At 52.0% G+C, this 13419-nt stretch overlaps 1 protein-coding gene across 5 annotated transcripts in view; it reads left to right on the top strand.

Annotated features, from left to right (window-relative positions):
- The window catches only part of BCL9 (BCL9 transcription coactivator), a 67111-nt gene that overhangs the window by 18752 nt on the left and 34940 nt on the right, over positions 1-13419 (top strand). Inside the window, exon 1 of one of the 5 annotated variants that reach the window (XM_049824441.1) lies at positions 10000-10036. The exons of 1 other annotated variant lie outside the window; for it this stretch is intronic. The gene's annotated coding sequence lies outside the window, so the exon portion shown is untranslated. 3 more of the 5 variants (XM_049824440.1, XM_049824442.1, XM_049824439.1) reach the window with 3 other exon arrangements.

Consider the following 13419-nt stretch of genomic DNA (forward strand, 5'->3'; position numbering starts at 1 on the left):
GTTGTAAGGTCATTTGGTTGTGGTATCTGTATTTTATTGCTCGAACTCATCCTTATGGCCATTAGAGCGGGGTGCGGGGTTTCTTTTTGGAGAGGGCAGAGGACTCAGCAGGGAGGCTGGGAGTGCTGATGCAGCACAGAGCCTAGAGGAGTGGGGTGCTGCTGCCCTTTCAAGGGGAAGTGCCTGTGAGGAGCAGGTTGAGGTCCACCAGTCATTGCCCTGCATCAGGATGAGGCCTTATGATTCACGTTCTGCGGGTGGGTGAAAGAGCTCTGTGACAGCCAGCTGAAGGTGTGGGTTCAGCTGCCTTTTGGTGGATCATGTGTGTATGACATTGAAGACTTGGATTCAGACCTTATAGCATCTGGCTTATGGTATTTGGCTTTGTTTACTGTAGTGTTATAGCCTTAGGGCCACAGAAAGTGCAGCTTTATTGAAATCATTGGAGTTGTGCTTGCTTATGGCAGCAGGGAGCTGGGGACGTGTTTTTTTGGAATGTGTTGCCAGGAACATAAACCCTTTTCTTTCAGAGATGCTTTGTGAGGATGGCTCAAATAAGTGCCTGGGAAACATTGTCCTAATAGAAACAAGACATGGAAATGATCAGGTCTCAGAACAACTCTTATTTCTTCCACACATCTGTGAATTTCAGAGTCCACCATCCTAAGGCTCAGTCCTTCTCTCCTTCCTCATTACCATCAAATCTTAGTTTTGAACATCACATACACCACCAAGAGCTGGGAAGCCACAGGGGACACTGCAGTCTCTGCACATGGGGGGAATAGGAACCTGGATGAGGAAGCCAGCTGACTTGCATGGGACCCAGACAGGCTGAAGTTGTGTTACTGGACAAAGCAGCAGCAATCTTTGTTATCAGATTCTTAAGTGGAAGGTACCTGTTCTTCAGCATTTAAAAATTTACAAGAGATTTCATGCTACAGCTTTTGATGCTGGATACTCATATAAAAGCAATTGCCAAAAATGCAAGTGGTTCTTAAAGACACTGTAGCCAGAGTATTACCTGCATTCCTCCCATGCTGGCTGGACTGCTGGCATTCATTTTGTCTTGGTTTGACAGAAAGGACAGGCAAAAGGTACAGGTTGGGCGTAGGAAGAGCCCATCCTGTAAGCAAGCCAAGACACAGGGAGTGTATCCCATCAGAGCTGCGTTACCAAGGCAGGTCCCCTATACAGCACCATCTCACAAGTTAAATGGATGCTCTAAAATATAAGGATATAGATAGAAAAGAAACATGCTGTCCTAGGGGTCTCTCAGGAACTGCAAGGCAGGTATTGTAAGCAGATGTATTCATGCTAGGGAATAAACAGATATGATTTAAAATAAGCTGGCAGATTTTGTGCTCAGATGGACTAGGAACATTCATGCAGTCTGTTATTGCAGTTCAGCTGTGAGAGGCCAACACCTTCAGCAGAGAGGGACTAGCAAAATGTTTGCACAGAAGTATGTCCAGTCATGACATCTGTTGCTATAAAGTGGTCCAGAGTTTGCACCATAAAAGTGCACAAGTAAAAATGCAAAAGAATGAGAGTGAAGCATTTATGTAGCTAAGCCAAAACTCTCAAGTGCCCTCTAATAATGAAGACTCCTGTTTTTCTTGGTATTGTCCTCTATCATCTAGGATCTTGCAGATCCGAAAGCCGCTGATGATTACTGCAGAAGAAAGTCAGCACCACACTGATGATAAGCCGATGTCTAAACTAGAGAGCAAGGGGGGAGTCTGCTTGTTTTCTTTGGAGGAATCTCACTGTTTTATGTAATCTTTGTGCAGCACCTGTAAATCAGTGACTGGTACTTTTGAAATGTATTTTCTTCATCAAAAGCTATTTGAAACAACAGGTAGCACCTATCCATTCAGTCTAAGCTCCCTTGACATTTTAAATGACAGATAATGAAAACTGTCTTCATTATAACTCAAGCAATTTCATCAGACTGTCACCAGCAAACAATGGCAAATTAAAGACTGAACAACCCTCAACTCTACACTCACAGGTACCTGTGCAAGAATACCTGATGCCTTTTCTACAGCTTCTAGGAAATATAAGAGGTGATTTCTTAGGTGGAAAGGGTTCTGGTATGTGAGGCACTGGAGGTCAACAGGAACATGTTAAAATCTGTATGGAAACCAGTGGTCAGATGGCATAAAAATGGAGCACAAACATGAGATTGATTGTGGGTGAGAGACACGGCTTATCTAACAGAGTGCTGAATTCTGCACTGCCTTCAGTTTATGAATGGATTTAAAGCATGGTGCCAAACAGAGCATATTGCAGTTGTCTAATCCTTAGGTGACAGAGGCAGGCATGATAGTAGACAGAGCTGCATCCAAGAGGACTCATCAGAACAGCCCAGTCAGCTTGGCATTATTGCTACCTGATCTGTGGGAATCAGTCCAGGCCCCTGAATCTGAACTGCCGAAGGGAAACCTAGTCAAAGGAGCAGCTGTTGAGGTATAGTGCTAGCTTATCTTACCCTGCTAGTCTCTCCCCAGCCAACATTGCTTCAGGCTCACCTGGGCTGAGCATCAGTCACCCAGGTTTTTCCCCAGCCCCCCCCCCCCCCCCAATTCATAACCAGGCTATCCCCCACAGTTAGACTAAAGGGAGACAGAAAGCAGAAGGAGCATTTCACAGTAAAACACCGTTTATATGAGATGGCCACAGTATGGAAGAGGCTAGCACCAGGGAGTGAATTATAGGGGTCCAGAGAAGAAAGGCTGTGGCAGAGAGAGGGTAGTTATTGGAGGACACAGGGAGCAAAATGACTAAGATAAAGGATGTAGATAAATAGTTAGAAATAGTCACAGTGGTGTGATTTGGAAGGAAAATCAGTCACTACTTCAGTCACCAGTGGTGGTCAGTTTAGGGAGCTGAGTGGTAAATTACAGGCGGGTTAGGACTCCAAGAACATCTGTGACCCTGTGAAATGCTGGAGAGAGGAAAGTTGCAGTAACAGTGAGTAAGATTCAGATCTCATCTATCTGAGCATGAGTATCTCAAGGTGAAATAACAGAAGGAGAGGAGGTGGGAATATTGATTTCTGCCTCACAAAACAGACAACAACGCCTACTTTTTCATAGCAAGAATTTAACCATTCGCTTTAATGGGCCAGTCTGCAGTACAGTGGGGGCTTGGTTTCTTCTTTGTGTGCAATCTAGAGGGGAAATCATGCTGAAGTTATTTTTATTTTATTGTAGCCTTGCAGGAGAGACAAGAGCAAAATTTTAGCCTCAAACACCTGTGCGCTGTCTGGGGGGGCAGCTGTAGTCTGTGAGTGTCACCCGTCTGCACTGCTGCCCTGTTGTACAGCAGGCCGGTACCCTGAGCAGCTGGATGCTGGAGAAGCAGCACTGGAAGGCACAAAAAGCCTGTTATGCCAAGAGAACTGTTGTATGTGTTGGCAACAGATGACTTCTGTCTGTCTGTCTGTCTGAGGGCAGACTTAGCCTCCTTCTATTTATCCCATGAGAAGGATGGTCCTAATGAAAGATGCTTTCTTCAGCTTGGTCATGGCTTTCTCAGAAATATTCCTTTGGGTATGAAATTTTGTTTGGTTGGTTTTACACCATGAAAGTGCACACGTGCATGCCAGGGTACTGTGGGGCAGGCATTACAGAGAACGTAGCTGTGTGGCTGTGCAAGGGGATTTGCTGTCTTGGACTAGGCTCACCAGGTGGCTGAATGGAAGTGGGAGGTGAGTTTGGCAATTTTCTGAGCTGCTGCCGTGTCTTTTTTCATTGAAGTCAAAGATGGTCATACACATACAAAGGGGAGTGTAAAGTCATGGCTGAGAATCTTAAAATGCTCAAGGGTCAGGCAATTCCACAGCCAAATTCTCCTGGTGGCACCACAGCACTCAGTGTGTGTTAGTAGTTCCCTGTAAAACATGGGGACAGTGTAATGGAGCAGTGTTCCTGGGCAAAAAAATTGATTTTGGAGTCTCCCGTATGTCAAAATTTTGCACCTTTGTTTAGTATGAATTCATATTTTTCATGTGTTGCATGAGCATATTTCCCCAGATTCTGTTTACCTGATTTCCCTTCTGATTCAGTATCTCTTCTCTCCTCCTTCTCCCTTTTTATTAATCATAGGAGATAAAGATGAGCATTTATCTCTATGGCTGCGTGGTATTTGCCTCGTACCTGCTTGTTGACTTGAAAGATGACTTTCTAAATAGGGCAAGAGCTTCCCGCAATTGGAATGTTATAATACGTGGGATTTGTTCATCGCGTCAGAGTTTTGATGTGGGATAATGTCTTGAAGGGGGGGCAGATGAAATAGAAGGCTCTCTGGAGATCCAGAAAAGTATTTTAACCGTAGCTCCATTTTAACCATAGTTCCGTGCTCCAGCATGGAACTCGATTAAGGCTCAGATTGTTTGGATATTCATGTGCGAATAGGAAAACACAAGATCAACTGTTTCTCTCTTTTGAGTGTAGATAGGAAAAGTGAGAGCAAGGCCTTTCTTGCCCAGCTCAATTTGCCATCATCTGTATAGTGTTGCCATAGGGTGATGTTGTGCAGCCAGTGCTGGTCAGATCCATCAGCCAGCCTCCTTCCTAACAGAGCTCTGCGTACTGTGCAGCCGGTGAGGCAGTAGTAATTGGTATAAGTGGTCTTATGCCAACACTAGGGACAGAGGTAGGGGTGTGTCTATGTGTGTTTTGTGGGGGAGGTATATGTGAGTCTGTGTGTGTGTATATGGATACTGACATTGATATGGATACATATGCATTTCCCTCCTCTATGGGTCTGTGAAGTCCCATGCAAGTCAGGGTGCAGAGGGACTGTTCACCTGAACCAAGTTACGAATGTTCTCTGGTGTTTGCAGGACTGAGGTTCAGCACAATGGGGGAGACTCAGGGTAATGCCTAATACCAAAAGACACTGAACTAGAAAGAAAGCCACAACAATCTCTCCCCCTCCCCCAGGCCTGATTTGCTAATCTTTTAGGAATGATTTACATAAAAGACTTTCTGAAAGAAGGGTTTTTTTCCCCCAAGTTAACAGTGGATGTTAAACTACCCTTCCCTGTGGTCCTTTCCTATCTCTTTCACACTGTCCAGTTTTAGACTTCATCCTGCTGCAGCAAGACTCATGAAGGCAGCTCCCCTGTGCCCATGCAGAGAGACCACAGTGGTATGCGAACCGTAATCACCTGGATTCCTTACAGAAATGGGTTGTTTCCTTTCGAGAAGGCTCATTAGAGCATGTGGTCAAGTAAAACTCAAAGCTCCTAAGAAAAATATTTCATAGAGCCTGATCTCTCTCTCATCCTGCAGCTCCTCTGATCATTTACACCAGAGCAAAAAGAGGGCAACCCCCCCCCCCCAACCTAAAGCAAACAAACAAAGCAAAACATCCTCCCAGTGATGTGTTCTTCACGTCCATCAGTGATAGCGTTTTACACCCACTTTGTGCAGGTGTACATGAATGCAGAAGTCAGGAGACAGTATAGAGAGCAAAGCTCTTAAGGAGTTAGTGGAGCTTCCTTGCTGGAAGGTTATAATCACACTGAATGAGGGGCATCTTGCCTCAGCAGACAGGAAATATGTGATGCAATTTCAGCACAGAGTTGCAAGAGGTAAAATAGCCCATAAACTGAAAAAAATTGTAGGGAACACTTTGCATGGCCCAAACGTGCTATGTCAAAGCTAGTAGCAAGGGATCCTTTTGACTGCAGAAGCAGTGTACAGGCTACAGATGTGCCTGGTGACTACATCCTTTACCTGCAAGGAGGAGGTCACATCCCTCATCCTGAGTATAGTGACTGTTGGCAGATTCTTCTTAATGGTGACAGATTTTCTTGAGGGAAGTTTTTTAAGCATTAATAACTGAAAAGTTCAATCTGCTGTTGCATTTGAGGTGAAACTTTTTTCATGTTGGAATGACTGTGCGGTTGAGGAAGAGGCTCTGCTTCAGAGAGTGGATGGTCAGGAGCAGGGTGTAACTTCAGAAGAGAGCAATGCCTCCAGCCTTCACACGCTAAGGTTCCATGTCGCCATTTCGCCTCCCCAGAATCCCATCTTCAAAAGTTCCTGTTCCTCAGATGTTTCCTCCTTCTCCAGTTGTGCCAGTTCAGCTGCTTGTGGGGATGAAATCCACATTGGAGCTGGTCTGGCATTAAGGATTTGTTCTTATTAGGGCTTTTAAAAAAAACATTGGATCATTTAAACAGCTCACCTATGAGTGTGGCTACATAAATAGTTTAACTGGCACAAGTGAGCGGCAATAACTCTGAGAGAGCACCGCAGGATCCTCTTAAACTGGGTCTGCTGCAGATGGAATAGTGAAACAGAGCCACAGCCCTACACGCTCTTAACATTATTTGCATGAGTAGCTCCATTGTGTTTCAGTGGGACTCTACTTACACATGTAAAATTAAGTGTTTGCAGGGCTGGGCCCTTCAAGAGAATAAAAACCATGATTGGGGTGTGCCATGCTCTGAACCATATATAGGAAGTGTAATGCAAATGTATTTTGCTGGCTGGCCTATCTTGTCTGATCTGTCTGTTCTGCAGAACTGGAGCTCCTATAAGCAACTTTCCTTAGGCTTGGTTTGCTCTGATGGAAGAGGACCCTGCTTTTGAACAGAAAAGCTGATCTTCTGTCCCTGCTGCAGCCAGGGAGTTGTGAGGAGTGTGTACACAGTGTGGTGAGAGCTGTAATGTTTCCAAGATGTTCTTGGATTTGCCAGAGTGCTCTAAAGAGCTGGGACAGCTGGCTTCTCTGGGGCAGCTTTTATGAGCTTGGACCAGGGAGGGCAAGGCCCCAATACGGGGGGATGCTTTCTTGAGGTTCGCAGTGGTGGTCCCATACTCAGGGGCTCTGCTACCTGAAATCCTTCCTCACGACCTGTCATCTCAGTTAAGATCATTTGGGAGCCTGTTGTTGTCAGTTCCCATGGTAAAACCCTTCAAGGACAGCAGGAGGGATTTCTCAGCTGAGAATCCTTGCCTTGGGAATTCACTGCTAGTGGCAGTTTGCTGTGGCAGATTCCCAAAGGTGGTGGGTGAAGTAGCAACTTAACTCTTGAGAGTGAAGCAAAACACCTTGATAGTTGCTATCCGGAGCCCCAAAGAGAGGAAGGAAGAGACATAAAGCCGTTGGAGGGGAGAGGCTTGGTGTGGTTATTTGAGACTGCTGCCTGCAGAGTTGCACAGTCATTTATAACTGTTTGAAATGTGGGGGGATGGGGTCGGGGGGATGGGAGGGGAGTTGGAGGAACCACAGCATCTGCGAACTAGTAGCATTTTATGCTCCTTTTCCCTGGTCTAACTCCTCAAGGGACAAGACAGCGAAGTACCGGGTCAGAGGAGGGAGGAGAAAAAAAAGGCAGTCCACTAACACCACGTATTTTATCGCTGCTGTTGTATGTGTCAGCGTTGAAGCACAGGGTAGGATTTTCAAAGGTACCTTCAGGAAACGGAAGTTGGGTGCTTGGCTTCCTTAGGCTCCTTAGAAAAATCCCAGCCTCTACTGCCCAGGGGAAACAAACTTCCTTTTAAATGAACTGCGATGGGTCCCTGACGTCGGTGAGAGTGGGACTGGGTCTTCTGTCGAAAGCACCGTGAGCATCTGTTCCTTACGCCATGATTTGCTGCCTGGCTGGTCTACTCTGTACAGCTACTGCTGTTGCAGCCTCTCTTGTGCTCAGTCCACTAAGCCCTCCCTGGTGTAGGATGCAAAAAGGAGAGAGGGAGTTGTAGGTGTTGCATCAAAGAAGGACCCATATCAACGTAAAAATAGAGAAGGTTTATTCGTCAGGTAAGGGAGCGGGCTGAACTGATGGCAACAAAGGTGGTGGTTCAAGTGGAGCTTATCAGTCAGGTTTCACCAACACTTCAGCTTTAGAAGGTGCTGCTGTGATCTGTGGAAAGGTACAGGTAGGGCTAGCCTCGATGGATGAGTTGAAAAAGACTGACCAGAGACCAACGGTTTCCACCTTTGGGTTGTGGATCCTGGGAACTTGTAGCCCGAGGCACTTGTCTGGAAGAGGTAACAGAGTGAAGCAAGCAAGAGGCATCCATGGACTGAAAGTTCAGGGGGTCTGGTCTGCAAAGCAAAGGGATTGAAAAACAGCTGTTAAGAAGTATCCCCCTCAAGGAAGAGTATCTATCTGGGGTAAGAGGTGTGAATTAGCTACTGTTGCACTGCTCAGGAAGCTGTAAAGAGTTCTTTAACGATGTTACCAAGTAGGCACCACAAGGGAGGGAGAAGAGGGTTGAAAAAGAGGAAAAGCCCCTTAGGGATTGAGGGCTGAGCAGAGAGAGGAGGTGGTTTATCTGCCTAAGCAATGCCCAGGCCCAGTGTGAATGAGCAGTGCTGAAAGGGTCTTCTTCCAAAGAATTGGGTTACTTGAAAGTGGGAGTTGGGCAGGGTAGAGTGGGTCATTTGAGGATAAAGAGAGAACACTGCATTTCTCTTCACTTATGTTGTATTGGCAAAACAGGTTATTCAGGCATCGCGGATATGCAAAAATGATCAGCCTGCTTTCTCTCATTAGACTGCAGCGGTTCTGTGCATCTGTGTGCCACCAGTGGTTTGGAAAGCTCTTGCTTACAACCCACAAGATCGCCCATTTTAAGAACATTTTGTGGAGGTGAAGGAGAAGGATTAGTGGATGTTGAAAGCGCTCTTTCCACAGAGTAAGTCGCAGACTGAAAAGGGTGGGGGATTGCTACAAATTTTCAAAACCCTTAACTGCCAGCCGGTTTCGAACTACATTGACGTTTCATCCCCCAGACATGGAGCATTTGTTCAGGATAGGGCCCTTGAGCATATTTAGGAGTTGATAGGTTGTGTCTGTTTGTCGTTACTGTCTGGTTCCTCCCTGTTTGGTTGCAAGCTGCTGCTTAACCCAGTGCTTTCTCCCATCAGAAAAGGCCCTCAGATCTCTCAGAGCGGCTCCATCAACCCGCTGGCGGCTGGTGGGCAGTCAAGTTGCTCAGCCACCAGGTAGGAGAAATGTGCTTCTCCTCCAGAAGTTCCCTCCTGCTTTCTTCCTGCCTTGCCAATGGATGGCCAGCCGTCCCCTTCCTTCATCATAAATATGTGGAAGGGAAATTCCACGCTTGGTGCCAGCGGGCTGAGCAAACGTGCTGCTCCACAACGTTCCTGCCTGCCGGCCCGCCAGCTGTGCCCCTTTCGGGATGAGGACTGGGCCCGCGGCTGGTTGCGACGCCCGGTGCCTCCCCCCCCCCCCCTCGGCTTCCCAGTGCGTAAAGCCCCTCCACGGGCGGCTGGCACCTGCCGCGAGGCCGAGGCGGCGCCCGGCGAAGGTGCCATGGCGCAAGCCACCCCGGCAAGCCGAGGCGGCGCTGGGCAGGACCGTGCCGAGGAGGGCTGCCAGGGCACCCGCTCCGGGCCGGGCGGACGCCTTCCCGCACAGCCCCCCTCCGCCCCGGCCCCGGCGTGCGCCTCCCCCGGGGGCCGTGCGAGGCCTCCGGGCTGGGCGGCGGGCGGGCGCCCCCCCCCCCCCTCCTCCCCGCGGGGCCCGCGCCGTTTCCGTTAGGGGTGCCGTTAGGGGGCGGGTCCCGCGCGCCGCCTCAGGGGAGCGCGAGGTGCTCGCGCGCTGCCGGGCGGGGCAGGGCGGGGGGCGCCGGATCCCTCGCCCCGCGCTGACGGGGGCCCGCGCCCGCCCCTCCCCGGCTCACCGGGCGCCTCCCCCGCGGCTGCGGGCACCGGGGCACGCGGAGCCCCCCCCCGCCGCCGCCGCCGCGGCCCCGCCCCCTGTGTGTGTGTGTGTGTGTGTGTACTGTCGGCGCTCGACTCCGCGGAGGAGAGTCGGGGGGGGGGGGGGTGGGGGTGCGCGGGAGGGCCGGCCCCTTTAAGAAGCGCCCTGGGCGCCCTGTCTCTTTAAAAGGGGAGGAGGGAGTGGGGCCGCCCCGAGGCGGGGGCCAGGCTATGTTAATGGTGGGGGCGGTGCCGCGGCGAGCGGAGAGGGGTGGGTGGCGCTTCCCGCGGGGCGCTCGCCGCGGCTGGCCTGTCCCTTTAAGAGCCCGGCTGCTACCACCGTGTAGGCGAAGGCGGGAGGAGAGCGTGTGCGAGGGGGAAGGGGTACAGTCTCCGCCCTCTCGCTGGGGAGGGGAGGGGCGGGGCGGGGGGCCGGGCGAGACCACTGCCCGGAACGGGGAGTAAGAGGCGGTCCCGCCGGCGGAGTGAGTAGGGGACAGTACCATTCCCGGGGCGGGGCGCGCGCGACGGGCGGTACCATTCCTCTCTCCGGGTTGCGGGACGCGGCGGGAGGGGGGAGGGGGGGGGGACGGATGGTGTGGGGAAAAAGGGGGGGGGGGGGCGGGCGGGGGGAGCGGGCGAGAGGGGCTGCCATGGGCGGTACCATGTGTGCGGGAAGGAGGGGGGGGGGGGAGGCGCTGGCGGACAATGGAGCCTGTGTGTGTTTGCGGGAGGGGGAAGGACCCGCCGTCGCCGGGGGGAGACGCTGCGCCGCCCCCTCCCGCCCGGGGCTGAGAGGAGCCTCGGCCCCCGCCCCTCCCCCACGGCCCGGCGGTGAGTGAGGGGGAGGCGGCGCGGCGGGCACCGGGCGACCACCGGCACCGGCCGCCGCCGCCGCCGCCGCCCGCCCAAAGTTTGAGAGTTGGGGGAGGCCGGGGGATGGCGGGCGGCCGGGGGGGCGCCGCGGGGTGGGGGCGCCGCGGACGGCCGAGGGGAGCGCTGCCCCCGGGACGGCGGCGCCCCGGCGGCTCTGCCGGCCGCCCCCGGGCGCCCGGGGCTCCGCTCGGCTCCGCGGCGTGTCCCGGGGGCTCCGCCGCGCTGCGTGGAGGGGCGTGGGGTGCCCGCGGGGTGTCCTGCGTGGCGGGGGGTGCGGGATGCCCCGCGGTGCGTGGGGTGCCCCGGGGCTGCGCTCGGTGGAGGGCCGCGGGGGGTGCCCTGCCGTGCGGGGGGTGCGCTGGGGGTGCCTCGGATGAAGGGCCGGGGGGCGCTCCGCGGTGCAGGGGATGCCCCGGGGTCTGCGCTTTGTGGAGGGGGGGGGGGGGTGTGTGTGGGGCGCAGGGGGTGCCCCGGGGTCTGCGCTCTGTGGAGGGGGGGCGTGGGATGCTTTGGGGTGCACGGGATGCCGCGGAGGTTGTGCTGTGTGGAGGGGCATATGGAGTGCTTTGCATTGCATTGTGGTGCAGCAGATGGCCTGGGGGCTGTGCTGTATGGAGGGGTGTATGTGTTGCTCTGGCTTGCAGGGGATGCCGTAGGGGTTGTGCTGCCTTGACAGGTGTGCGTGCTGTCCTGGGTTGCGTTGTGGCGCACGGGATGCCCTAAGAGCCGTGCTACACGTGTGTGGGATGCTCTGTGGTGCAGGAGGTGCCCTAGGGCTTCTGCTGCGTGGGGGGGGGGATGTGTGGACTGCTCTAGGTCGCACTGGGGTGTATGGGGTGGCCATGTGGCGGTGCTGTGTGGGGTGCCCTAGGTTGTGCTGGGGGCACTGGGTGCCCACGTGGCTGTGCCGTGTGGAGGGGTGTGGGGTGTGGTGGGCTGCAGCGCTAGGATGCTCTGGAGGCTGGGCTGTGTGAGTAGGTGCGTGGAGTGCTCTGCGCTGCGCTGAGGTGCACTGATGTGCTTGGGGTGCCCTAGGGGCTGTGCTGTATGGAGAGGATGGTGTTGGGTGGGTTACAGAGGTAGTTCTGAGTTTTTAATCCCAGTGAGGGTCGGGACGTAGGATAAGAGGGGCTGCAAGACCAGGGCTGGGCTGCTGGGATTGGGGGTCCAGGCTGTCCTAGGAGAAAGAAGCGGGTGCAAGTGGGGTGAGAGCTAGCTGGGTGCATGGACTCTGCGGTGGAGCTGTCTACAGTAGGGATGTAGGGAGTGGAGTACGAGGTGAAGCATGCAATGAGGAGGTGGGAGATGGTAAGTGGGATCTGGGATGTGCTGTGAGGAAGGGATGGGGGGCTGTGTTGCAGGAAGAACTGAAATACGCTGTCTGCAGGAAGGGATGTGGAAAGGTGGACAAAGAACTGTGGAGTATGAGGTATGCTGGGGAGAAATAAGTTGATACACGAGGGGATGGATGTAGTGATTGGAGGATGTGAGGAGCTGGGACTTGAGTGACTGGGAGAAAGGGATATGGGAGTGGGGTTGTGGTAGCCAGAAGCATTGGGAGCCAGAATATGGGGTAGGAAGTGCTTTCAGCACGAGGGAGGTGGTGCACGTGGCTGTAAAGGGAATTGTAGGGGTCCAGAGCTGGGAAACAGTGTAGATACTTCAGGGGAGCCGGAATCCAGGGAAGCGAAGCGTGTAGTGTCAAACTGGTATGTGGGATAGTTGTGCAAGAGGATTTTGTGGGATAGTAAGAGTGTAGGAGGGGATCTTGTATATAAGGATCATGGGGAAGAGCAGTATCTGACAAGGGAGGGGAAATGCATTTATTTGGAAGTGTTTCTGCTAGGTAGAGAAGAGGCACTGTGTGTCCGCGCATGACAGTGAGTCGGTGCCCCGGCCTACTGCAAAGGGGCATATGGGAGGCTGTCAGTGAGATGGGAGAGGCTAAACCTGTAAACAATACCGCAAGTTCATGAGGTTAAGGGTTGGATGATGGGGGGGAAAAAAACCCAACACTGGAGACCCTAAATGCTTAGGGAAATGATGGGACGGGTGGATGCATGCAAGCAGCAAGGCTCCAATTCTAGGATGAGAGAGAGCACCCTGTATTTCTGTGTTGTCCAACTTTCTGTCCCTGAGGCAACTGTGTAGGTGACAGGATGATGGGACTAAAAAGGCCTCCGCCAATTGAATATTTGAGATGTGGAAGGTGGATGTTACTCTGGGAGGGTAGACAAAGCATGAGGACACAGATGGGAAGAATCCGATGTGACAGTCAATTGTGGGTTGTTGTTTCAGTATAAAATATTAAGGTGGGATGATTATGTGGTTAGTGGTTTAATAGTAAACAAAATGACAAATCAGGCAATTGTCATGCAGCAAAGAAAGTAAGTATGAAATAATAAGTGGCAGTAGGGAGCTGGTTGTGGAACAGTTCAAAGACCACCAATGTGAAAGGGAAGATGCTTTTACTCTCCAGATGCCAAACCTAACTTGGACTCTGAAACTGGTCCGGAAATAACCATCAATCTCACTGGGAGAGGAGTATCAAGTTTTTTGCAGCTCTTACCTTGTAAATTCACATCTCTTTAGTTTGGGCATTAGCCTCGCTGACTTTGGGGCAGAGAAGAAACAGTTGTGCCAAGTCAAGTTTGTCTCATTAAGCCTCCCTGTTGATGACTAGTTGCTCTACTGTCAAAATACAGTTGGAGGAAGGGGGAGAGATGGTTCTTCCAGTTTTGAGGGGTTCTAGTAACATTTTTATTTTCCTTGAAAGTATTTTGTCCTTGATTTCTCTGTGAAAAGCCCACACAGACATCATAGGATGCTCTGGAGCATCCTTAAATGTAT

This window comes from Accipiter gentilis, chromosome 21 (genome assembly GCF_929443795.1).
Source record: "Accipiter gentilis chromosome 21, bAccGen1.1, whole genome shotgun sequence".
In the NCBI taxonomy this organism is placed as follows: domain Eukaryota; kingdom Metazoa; phylum Chordata; class Aves; order Accipitriformes; family Accipitridae; genus Astur; species Astur gentilis.